The 11,988-nt window shown below is 40.3% G+C and overlaps 1 protein-coding gene across 1 annotated transcript in view; it reads right to left on the bottom strand.

Annotated features, from left to right (window-relative positions):
- Positions 1-11,988, bottom strand: part of CAPS2 (calcyphosine 2) — a 145,920-nt gene that overhangs the window by 118,795 nt on the left and 15,137 nt on the right. The window lies entirely within an intron of this gene.

Below are 11,988 nucleotides of genomic sequence, written 5' to 3' on the forward strand. Positions count from 1 at the left end.
GGGGGGGGGGCAGGGGGAAAGGGGAGGGAGGGGGTGAAGAGGAGGAAGGGGAAGGGGAGGCAGTGGAGGGCTAAGATTTACCACCATCATAGGACAAAAGTATAAGACATAAATAAATAAATAAGCACAAAAAATAAAACACTGAGCTTTCACAAAAAAGAATATGTACAAACCACAATTGCAATACCTTTTATTCTCTTCTCTTTCTTATACATATTCAACAAATTTAAATTTGAAAAACATAGAAACAAACCAAAAACATGTATTTTATAGTAAGTATGATAAGGCAAGCTCTTGGACACTAAGAGTAGGTAAAAATGTGATGATAGAAATACTAAAAAAGATTTGGCCAGTCTAATAAGTTTTAAGATTTTACTGTGTTATCCTTATAAAGGAAAGAATTCCCATTTTCTAAATATGTTTCTATCTGTGTTTTAAATATTTCTTAAATGGGTTAATAAGTTTCTCAAGTATTAAGATTATACATGTAAGGTGTTTAGGATTATTCCAACTCAAGATAACCATTTAATAATCTTTGGTTTTGTTATTTTTATCATTACTATTATACTTGTTGTTTTTAATTTTATTTAAAATCAGTTAATTACTATTCTAATTGTTATTGATAGTGGTGATGATGGTGGTGATGATATTGACCATGTGATATCAAGGCATTGAATATCATTATGTATGTTTGTATTGTGTATGTTTGAAATAGTTTAAGTGGTACTTGCACATGCTGTTAGCAGACAAATTTTTATTTCTACTTCATGTTTAATATTTCATTAAAGCCTTGTTGTAATTCTTTTTTAGGCTATATAATTTGTTGCCACTAACGGCAAATAAATGCCAAAAGTCGACTTATTTGTGATTGAGCAATTTGGCTGCTTCCAAATTTATGTGGTAAAATAAAATAAAAATTTAAAAAGTTATTTACTTGTAGTTATTTAATATGTACAGTAAAATTTCATAAATTAATAATATAAATTAACTACTTCTATTTATAGTGCTAATAAATGATCTGAATAAAAATACCCAACATAGCACACATCAAATGGTATAAACTCCATATTTATTAACTTTATTATATTAAAAGCCTATTCTTAAATGTAGCAAGATGAGAATTATGCAAAAACAACCCTGCATATGTACAATTTCTGTGTAATTAGCCTCTTTTCTAACTAGCTTCCTGAGCAAAAGCCTTAGGTAGAGAAAAGGGCTGGTTCTCTACAGTGCTTTTATTTATTAGTATTTTCTGATACTTATATACTACTTCATAACTTCCAAAGTGCTGTCATATAATTCTTTAATTCCCAAAACCACTCTGTGGAGTTGGTATAGCTTCCATTTTTAAAATGAGAAGACTGACTTTGGATTTGTGAAGTGTTACAACCTAGGACAAAACAAATTAATTTCTGGACATTCTGATGCATTTATAAGTATAAATTCTTCATGATACCACGTTCAGTTCCCACTATGACTAACTTATATATCTGTATATCTAATGTCGACTTTACTCTTCAACATATTCTCCAGGTGATTTCATGGAATATGATCGCTATAAGCCAGTGGTTCTCAACTGGGGGCAATTTTGCCACCTCCCTTCCAGGGACATTTGGCAAAATCTGGAAACATTATCGAAGTTGTGACCAGGAAGGTGCTACTGGTATCTAGCGGGAAGAGGCCAGGAATGCTGGTAACAATCTTACAATGCCTAGGACAGCCCCCACAACAAAGAATTATCCTGTCCAAAATATCACCAGTGCCAAGGTTGAGAAATCCTGCCATTGGCTTATTTCCACCCTGGACATGTGTAAATTATGGATGTATTGTATGTATTATTGTATTTCCTTAATTTCTCATTTTTCTAAAAAATTGTTCTCTCATTTTTTTCCCTACCCCCCTTCCCTCACCTTTTTATATCCACAAGTTACCATGGGAACAGTCATTTTGTTTTTGTGATTCTGTCTCCTTATTTTGGAGATGGTCTGCTCACCACAGGTGGGTGCAATCATAGTTTTTGGCTTGGAGATCCAGACAGACATTCAAGACAGGTTCTCCTTGATGGCAAAAGTTTTAATATGAAAAGCTCTGAGGCTGTTTAGCAGATTGCATGGAAAGAAAGAATGAATACAAACAGAGAAGCAGTGAAACACTGTTATCCCTGATGCCTAGTTTTATCCCAACCTTTCACATGTATTAGTTCTTTTTCCAGAATATAGCCTATTTCCATCTAGTAAGTTGGCCTTAGGTTATTTTGAGTTGAATTCTGTAACTGACTCAATTGACAGGACATTCTTAGTCTAAAGATATTTTCATTAAAATGTCCATTATTGGACACGTGGGTGGCTTAGTCAGTTAAGTGTCTGCCTTTGGCTCAGGCCATGATTCCAAGGTCCTGAGATGGAGTCCCACATCAGGCTCCCTGCTCAGTGGGGAGCCTGCTTCTCCCTCTCCCTCTGCCTGTCACTTCCCCCTGCTTGTGCGTTCTCTCTGTCTGTCAAATAAATACATAAAATCTTTTAAAAAATAAATAATAGATAAATAATAAGTAAATGAACAAATATAATGTCCATTATTCTGAAACAGCATTAACAATAATGGCACTAAAACTCAATACGTAGAGATCCTTCATAGCATCGTGTGGTCAAAGGAATAGAGTGTCTTTTTAAGTTTTATTTCCCAAGTCTTGGTTCTTGGTATCATCTCCATCTCTCCCAGAACCATACACCCTATGTGCTTAGAATACTTAACTTTTATCTTTATTATACAAGTTACAGGTTGACTACCTGCATACGGGATCATTTAGTGTGAATCCCAGAGGTGTCGGGGAAAATTACTCTTTTTCAGTTTCCATGGCACTGGGTTTCAGGAATATACTTTGACCAGGGTGTTCTGACCCAAATGGTCATGAGTAGTGAACGAGCATTTGGTTCATTCCTGAAAGTACTGTATATTCTATTCTGCATTGTGAAGCTCTAAGACTGTTGAAATGTTCCTGGCCCTAGTAAGGTCATCTCGAACACGTGTCTGTACTACATTATGTGTAGTATATACTTGCCCTTAGTTTAGCTAATTGTTTGAGAAAGTGTCAAAGAGTCAGTACACTTAGTCAATAAATATTAACAAAATATTAGGGAACCAATGCTGTCTTGAGTCCTTCATTTAAATGGTCAAGGATCAAGTATGTTATTCCTTAAAACCAGATACAGGTAAAGATTGTTGGGTTTTCTATAGGTTCCTCAACTCCCCATAGCAATGAACTATAGTGCTGGATGGTAGCAGACACTACACGACGGGAGTCTAGGGAAGAACAAGAATGAACACAGAATGTTCACAAGGAACAACACACAGCAATGGAGAAGGAACTAGATTATAAGGGTTCGGTGACTCTAGAGGGGGTAGGAGGACTTGAAATTATTTAGCATAGCCATAAACCTCTTCCACAACATTCAACATAATATTGCTGGGAAACCAGATTGGCCAGAAGTGGTGGGCTGGGGCAGAGTGGAGGGCATTGGACCTTTTCTTTCCCTTCCTAGCAAAAGGAATTGCCAAAAACACATGCCTACTCAAATTCAAAGTACCACCTGAGCGAGGGAAATTGATTATGGGCAGTGTTAGACAAGATCTCTAAAAATATTTAAAAATCTGAGGAATATTATTGGTATTCCTGTTATTAAACAGATTTGATAGACACCATCATTGGAGTGAGACATCTGATGGGATGCTAGCTTGTGTAATGGTCTATTCCTGTGGATCAGGTACTCGGGAAACCCACGAATGGCGGTGTTAGCTGAGACTCTGAGGGCAGGAAATTCACACCCATATGCAGAGAAGGTGTCAGAATAGGTGTCTATTTCAGTGAGAATGAACCACTGGCTTTTCCAGGGTGGAAGGAGTCCAACGTAGTCAACTTGTCACCAAGTGCCAGTTGGTCTCCTCAAACAATAATGCCATGTTAGGGACCCAGAATTCATCTCCATTGTTGGTAGATTCTATGTACAGAGGTATCTGGACCAACACTGATAAATGAAAGCCTATGCAACTGGATCTATATGTGGCATCCATGCATTCCATTTGTCTGCCCATCATGCTAATTCTGAGTAGGCAAAGGAGAAAGTCTAGCTAATGTCAACTGATGAATTATTTCATCTACTTTGTCACTTGATGCATCTGGTGAGCAATAATCTATAAAAAAAAAATTCTGCATACCATTCCCTCTTCCTTATTTCCACTCACATGCTTCTGTGCCAGACCCTCTTATTTCGGACCTTTAAATCCTTTTTCTTCCAAACTTCTAAACTATGGCTAGACATTTGCTACAGTTCATGCGTCCATATTGATTCCCATCTCAAGCCACTTGTGCTTCCGTACAAAGTGGATAGTCAGGTGTACCACTCAAAGCTCCACCCTGAAGATTTTCTCTTACTGCTGACTTTCAAGGCTATAATGCAGTCATTGTCCATTTTCTGCTTGCACCCACATTTTGGGCCAACTGATTAATAAATTAACATTTGGCTTTTAAAAATTACCTTTACCTAGAGGTACAGGACCCCCCCCCTCAATATAGTCACAAGTGTGAACTGAGATAGGGGTGCTGGTATAACAGTGATGGATGAGATAGAGGTCTAGGTTGTCTGCTCACGTAGCTTACTCATGCCCTGTGGTTCCACTTGGATTTGATCCCATGATGATGCTTTGGTTCAATGCCAACTCAGATCATGTGTCCAACAGTTTCCCAAATGTGTGGATGTTCCCCCTTTCAAATATATATTCATTCAAGTAAATGTCCATGGTTCCTTTTGGAAAATACTTGGAAAATCTTTAAAGTGCAGGCTAGTGGCCTCCTAGGAACTCAGCCACCTCCTCAGTGGTTTCCCATGTAAAAACCGGCTCAGTTCCAGTAACTAAGCAAGCCCTCATGATTTCTTATCACTTGCTTCATTGGATCACTACTGAAACCATCTGTGCCAGTCAGACCTTCCTGAAGCCAATGTCAAAACAGAATTAGAAGCATAAGGGTTTTATTAGTTGATGCTTGTAAAACTTGAGGTATCAAAGAATGCAGTGTGGGAAGAGGGGAAAAAAGAGTAACTTCATAGCAGAGAAACCTGATAAACACTCCGGCAGCCATGTGATCAAGGTCAATAACAGTGGTAGGCCATGTTAATAGCATGTATCATTGACGTGATATGGTGAAAGTGGCATTTTACAACTCTGTGGCCTTCTTCCCCAAAATAATGGAATCCCAGTCAAATCATGAGAAAAACATCAGACAAATCCCAATTAAGGGACATTCTGTAAAATACCAGTACTTCTAAAAACTTTCAGAACTTTCCTTATTTCAAAAAAACAAAACAAAACTTTCCTTAATTCATCAAAAATAAGGAAAACCTGAGAAACCATCAGAACCAAGAGGAGTCTAAACCCAGACACAAGACTACTAAATGTAAGATGGTGTCCTGAATAATGGGATCCTGGGACATAAAAAGGGACCAAAAAAGCTAAGAAAATCTTAATAAGTATGTGCGTTAGCTAGACAGATGTACCGTAAGATGTTATTAATAGGGGAAAGTGGGTGTGAGGTATATGGGAACTCTGTACTGTCTTCACAATCTTTCTGTAAATCTAAAATTGTTCTAAAATAATTTTTAGGAAAATTTTAAAAATTATGGGACATGAAAATTACATAAAATTCAAATTTCGGTGTCCATAAATAAAGTTTTATTACAATTCAGAAACATGCACAAAGGGCTGGGAAAGAGCATTAGTAGATAGAGAAAGCCCTCAGACTGTAATGCAGATCTGACACCTGAGTCAGAAAAAGGCTCAGACCACAGTGCAACTCAGAAAAATCTCAGCCCACACAAGGCAGGGAGCTGTGGTGCAAAAATCCCCTCTAGGGATCGTTCGTGCTGGGGGAAGTATGTGCTGGGCAGTTTTGTCAGAATTTCAATCTAAAATTAAACCAGAGGGGAAAAACAAAGAAATAAAATCAAACCAGAGGACACAAAATAGGAAATCTCATGCATGTCCCCTCAGGAGCACAAAACTTAAGGACCAAGAGACTGATTTCCCCAAAATGGCTGATTTACAGAAAACTGATATTATTGGAATTTTTTTTAATGATACAGAGTTGGTCAGGGTTTGCCTCATATCAACCTTGGGAAGTTTTGCTTATAGTTGCCAGAAGAAAAATAACCCCAGTCTGTTGGTCTTGGAAAATAAGCTGAATTGAGTTTTGTTGGGTATGACTGGATGGGTTTTGTCTGCTCAGGGAGTTTTCAAAACTGGTCTCTGTTTTTTTAACAAACTCTAAATGGACTTTCTCCTCTTTACATTCTCTGCCCATAAATACTGACTACCCCAAACCCTCAACAGACTCGCCCGCCCGTGGCTTGCTACCGTTTGCACGTTCCGAATTGCAACTCCTTTGTGAATTCCCAGATAAACCAGTCTTTCTGGCCTGCCTCGGTTCACCTCTTTTTTAAGATTTCAAAAGAAGAGATAACGGGGAACTAATAGTAAAAAAAAAAAAAAAAGGGGGGGGAGGCAATTCTGATTAGAGTGTGAGATTAAACTCTCCTCCTCCATGAGGGAAATAATTCCTGGAGTATGATATGAAAATTCCAATTGACAGGCAGGCTAGGAGGGTCTGGAGCTGTGTGATGAGCTCACAGTATAATGACCTGAAGATCAGTACAGAACTTTCCTGGGCTTCTGGGTACTGGGCTCAATGTGCAATGTAACTCAGATCCTAGGGCACGAACTGGAAATCAGTATGGAGGGGAGAGAAGGATACGGTGGCAGGAGTGAAAGGCGTTAGGCTAGCAAATTCTGGTAGGAGGATACCAGAGCTCATCGATGGTGAGAATGGTGTGAGCGAGTAGGACACCACAGCTGCCACTGAGCAAGGAGGATGAGCTCTTTCCGTGGGAGCCTTGGAGTAATCAAAGCTGAAAGGCATGCGTGAGCTTAATGACTCGGACCCTGAGGGACACAGTAGGAAATTGTACTTCTGGCAGAAGACTGAAGGAGCGCTACAGGAAAGAACATTGCACTTTTTGAATTAATGATACTTAATCCAGTTATTTGCCATTTTCCCTTTGAAAGGCAATCATATGCATTCTACTGGGTCGAATGCTTTGGTTGAGACTTTACTAACAAGGGACTCCAATAATTTTAAGATCAAAGATTCCAGTAAGAACCTCGGCATTGTCAGAGAAGCATTTAAATAAAACACAGGCCGCTCATCAAAATGACCTGATTAAATGGAAATGATATATTCAGATACCTGTTTGTAAATAAGGGGAAGCCATCTCTCTTGGGGCGCCTGGGTGGCACAGCAGTTAAGCGTCTGCCTTCGGCTCAGGGCGTGATCCGGCGTTGTGGGATCTAGCCCCACATCAGGCTCCTCCGCTATGAGCCTGCTTCTTCCTCTCCCACTCCCCCTGCTTGTGTTCCCTCTCTCGCTGGCTGTCTCTATCTCTGTCAAATAAATAAATAAAATCTTTAAAAAAAAAAGGGGGGGGAAGCCATCTCTCTGGAGCCAAGACTGTCCCTAGAAGATGATTTACTTCTAACACTGAAGGTTTGTTCCCCACTATATGAGTTTCTGTTTTCGGAAAGAAAACACAAGGTGAAACTTGATTTCTGGATGGCAATGCTTGATTGATGGAGGAGATTTGTTTTTGAAAGAATGCCAGCTAACAGATAATTTTTAGTAAAAGAAAAAAAGGTGTGTAATTGGGACACCTGGGTGGCTCAGTCAGTTAAGCGTCTGACTTCGGCTCAGGTCATGATCTCAGGGTCCTGGGATCAAGCCCCTCATCGGGCTCCCTGCTCAGTGGGGAGCCTGCTTCTCCCTCTCCTTTTGCCTGCCGCTCCCCTGCCCCCGCCTCTATGAAATAAATAAAATCTTAAAAAAAAAGTGCGTAATCAACAGTACAGACAGTTGTATACAGTATATCTAACACAAACCTTTTAATGAGATAAGTAGCTGGGATAGATAGATGGCTGGATAAATATATAGATAATGTTTCAGTCGATGACCAGTGGTCTAACCATTTGTTTTGGCAAGTGGGACACAGGGAACCAGACTTAAAAATACCATCATTTGGATGCTGGACTTAAAGAAAAGCCCATGAGCTTTTTATCTTAAAATATGGATTAATCAAAAAAAATATATGGATGAGGGGCGCCTGGTTGGCGCAGTCGTTAAGCGTCTGCCTTTGGCTCAGGGGTGATCCCAGCGTTCTGGGATCGAGCCTCACATCAGGCTCCTCCGCTGGGAGCCTGCTTCTTCTTCTCTCACTCCCCCTACTTGTGTTCCTTCTCTCACTGGCTCGCTGTCTCTGTCAAATAAATAAAGAAAATCTTTAAAAAATATATATATATATGGATGAGTCATGTTGATGTCCATCAGTCACACTCAGAGAAGAGAAGTGCTAGTGATTGAGAAAACAAAGTACGGTGATTTGTGCAAGCTGTGACAGGGTTAGGCCCTTGAGATGAGTGTGCATGAGATTGTAAAACAGGTCTCAATAGACACATTTCCAGAAATTGCTCTTGTTTCTTGTCCAGCTTGTAATTTACTAAAGACATGTTTACATTTTAGTCCATACACCGGTCCCAAAGTTACGTGGCTCATCACCCATGAGAGTAATAAGTTACAACTAGGTTTTCTCTGCTATTGACAGTTTTGGGGGGGTTTGGTTTTGTGACCGAGGCCTTGACAAATACAAAAAAGGCTAAAAGACAAGACTATCCACATACACAGACCCAAACTTAGATATCAACAGACCAGGGGATAATAGCATTTTATAGCACAAACAGTGTAAGATACGAAGGAGCAAGAAATGTAATATGAAGTGATCCTCTCAATAATTCCTATCAACAACAAAGCAAAGGAATAAATGAAAATTAAAATGGGAACTTTAAGTCATTGTAGCCTCCTTGATCTTCATCACTGTCATGGTGACCTTAGGAGGTGTTCTTTATTTTATATGTTGATATGCTAACATTCCTTTCGTATCCACAAATCAATTTTTCTTTCCGGAAGAATTGAAAGCCCTTGCACATCACAGAACAGGAATTGCACAACACAGAAAGCCTCTTTCACTGAAGGCTGTAAATAGGCACCACGAAATCTCCACAGAATGAGGAAATGGTGCAGGCCACTGCACCCCCTCACTGATGAACCATGCCCTGTCCCTTTAAAACCCTCTTGGCGAGGCAGAAAGCAAGGCGTGGGCTTTTGGACAAGACNATTGCACAACACAGAAAGCCTCTTTCACTGAAGGCTGTAAATAGGCACCACGAAATCTCCACAGAATGAGGAAATGGTGCAGGCCACTGCACCCCCTCACTGATGAACCATGCCCTGTCCCTTTAAAACCCTCTTGGCGAGGCAGAAAGCAAGGCGTGGGCTTTTGGACAAGAGTTNCTTGTGTTCCCTCTCTCGCTGGCTGTCTCTATCTCTGTCAAATAAACAAATAAAATCTTTAAAAAAAAAAAGAGTCGGCCTTCTCCCCAGGTAGCCAGCCTCCTGAATAAAGCTCATATTCCTTTTCAATCAACACTGGTCTCTTGAGTATCAAGCACCAGACAGAACTTGGGTTTGGGTAACACAATTACTGGGCAAACACGGCAGGGGGCTTGTGATAGAGCATTAAGGAGTAACATTCCAGGTTAAAAGAATGTGTTTTGACTCACGTTGCAGGGTGATAAAGGTAGATCACTAGTTGAACTGTTTCTAAGAAAAGGGGTTGGCAATGAGAGGGAAGACACAAAGGATGCAGCTTTCTGAACAACTTCTCCAGCAGCAACTTATTTTTCTGCCCCCTACACAAAGCAGAAGCTAGCTGTCTCTACTGTGTCCCCAGTCTGAAACAGACACCATCCGTCCCTCCTCCTCCTTCTTCTTTGTACTTGGAGTGTGGACATGAAGCCATAGATGGAGCAGTAGTCCTGTGACCATGAAATAAGCATGAGTGGAAAAGCCACATGCTAAGGATGGTGGGACCAGAAAACAGAAAGTGCTGGAAATAATGGCATCATGTTACTGCAGCAGCCCTGCATTCCCCACCTTTGGACTTCTTGTGATTTTAGAAAAATCATACCCCATTGTAGTTAAGTCAGTGTGGATGAGTTGTGAAACTATCCCTCCCTTCAAAAAAACCACCTCAGGGGGCGCCTGGGGGGCTCAGTCAGTTAAGCGTCCAACTCTCAATTTTGGCTCATGTCCTGATCTCAGGGTTGTGAGATCGAGTGCTGCGTGGGGTTCCATGCTGAGTGTGGAGCCTGCTTGAGATTCTCCCTCACGCTTTGCCCCTCCCCCTACACCCCACTTGCATATGAGCTCCCTGTCTCCCTCTAAACAAAACAAAACAAAACAAAAACCTCAAAGCAGTGAAATTTGAAATGCAGACGACTGTTAAACGGACTGCTTGCTTGGGCCTACGGGCTCATGCAAACCCATGAGACTCAAGCATGATTTCATACCTGCATATCCTAGCGGCTCAACACCGAAAGATAATGTTTTTCTTCAAATAACAAATAATATATATTTTAGTTCTAAGTTTCTTNTCAAGCATGATTTCATACCTGCATATCCTAGCGGCTCAACACCGAAAGATAATGTTTTTCTTCAAATAACAATTAATATATATTTTAGTTCTAAGTTTCTTGGTTTTTTTTGTTTTAAACCAAAGTGTGACCTACATTTTCATACCTACTAGGGAAGTTGCAATATGCCGTCTCATGGTCACAACTGTCCTCCTCACAAAAGGGCTATCGGAACAAACTCACTTGTTCACATGTGTGCTTTTGTTTTGCTTTGTCTTGGCTGACTTCGGTTTTAGATATCAAATGACCTCAGACACAGCCCATTGGCAGAGCTCCCATTTGGTTTTTGATGTAGCCTGCTATTTCTCAATCCTTTCTCTCTGCCTGGTTAGGCTTTCTTAACACTGACTTTGGCCTAGGCACTTAGCCCTTCTTACAACTGGCAGCCCTGTGGAATCCTGGCCAAGCCTACCTACATTGGGTTAAGAAAAATAACTCCCTAGCAAGACTGGTCATGAAAAAAAAAGAGAGGAAACAAAAATTGCCAATATCAGAAGTAAAACAAGGGGCACTACTAGAGATCCTGGAGGAGAAATTAGAAGAATAATAAATGAAAATAATGAATAACTTTTTGTCGATAGATTCAATGATTTAGTTGGAATGAGCAAATTCTTGAATGAATCCTCTTTCAAAACCAACATGAGAATAAAGAAAAAATCTAAGTAGCCTCCCATAAAAAAAAAAAAAAACTATGAAAAGTCTGAGACTGTATGTTGCTTGCAAACTAACGAGTTAGTCAACCACAGTTTCAAGGATTCTGAGAGAAAATACAGGACTTCTGGGTCAGAGATGAAGGACAGTATTTTATAGCAATGGTAGATGAATTACTAATGCTAATGATAGTGAATTAAAGCTTTTAAAAACATTTTTGTTTCTTTTTTTTTAAGATTTTCTTTATTTATTTGACAGAGAGAGACAGCCAGCGAGAGAGGGAACANAGAGAGACAGCCAGCGAAAGAGGGAACACAGGCAGGGGGAGTGGGAGAGGAAGAAGCAGGCTCCCAGTGGAGGAGCCTGATGTGGGGCTCGATCCCAGGACTCTGAGATCACACCCTGAGCCGAAGGCAGACGCTTAATGACTGAGCCACCCAGGTGCCCCAAAAACATTTTTGTTTCTTAAATTGTATTTATGTTTAAGAAAGCAAATAGGGGCACCTGGGTGGCTCAGTAGGGGCGCCTGGGTGGCTCAGTTGTTAAGTGTCTGCCTTTGGCTCAGGGCGTGATCCCAGTGTTCTGGGATCGAGCCCCACATCAGGCTCCTCCACTGGAAGCCTGCTTCTTCCTCTCCCACTCCCCCTGCTTGTGTTCCCTCTCTCACTGGCTGTCTCTATCTCTGTCAAATAAATAAATAAAATCTTTGAA

Source organism: Ailuropoda melanoleuca, chromosome 15 (genome assembly GCF_002007445.2).
Source record: "Ailuropoda melanoleuca isolate Jingjing chromosome 15, ASM200744v2, whole genome shotgun sequence".
Lineage (NCBI taxonomy): Eukaryota > Metazoa > Chordata > Mammalia > Carnivora > Ursidae > Ailuropoda > Ailuropoda melanoleuca.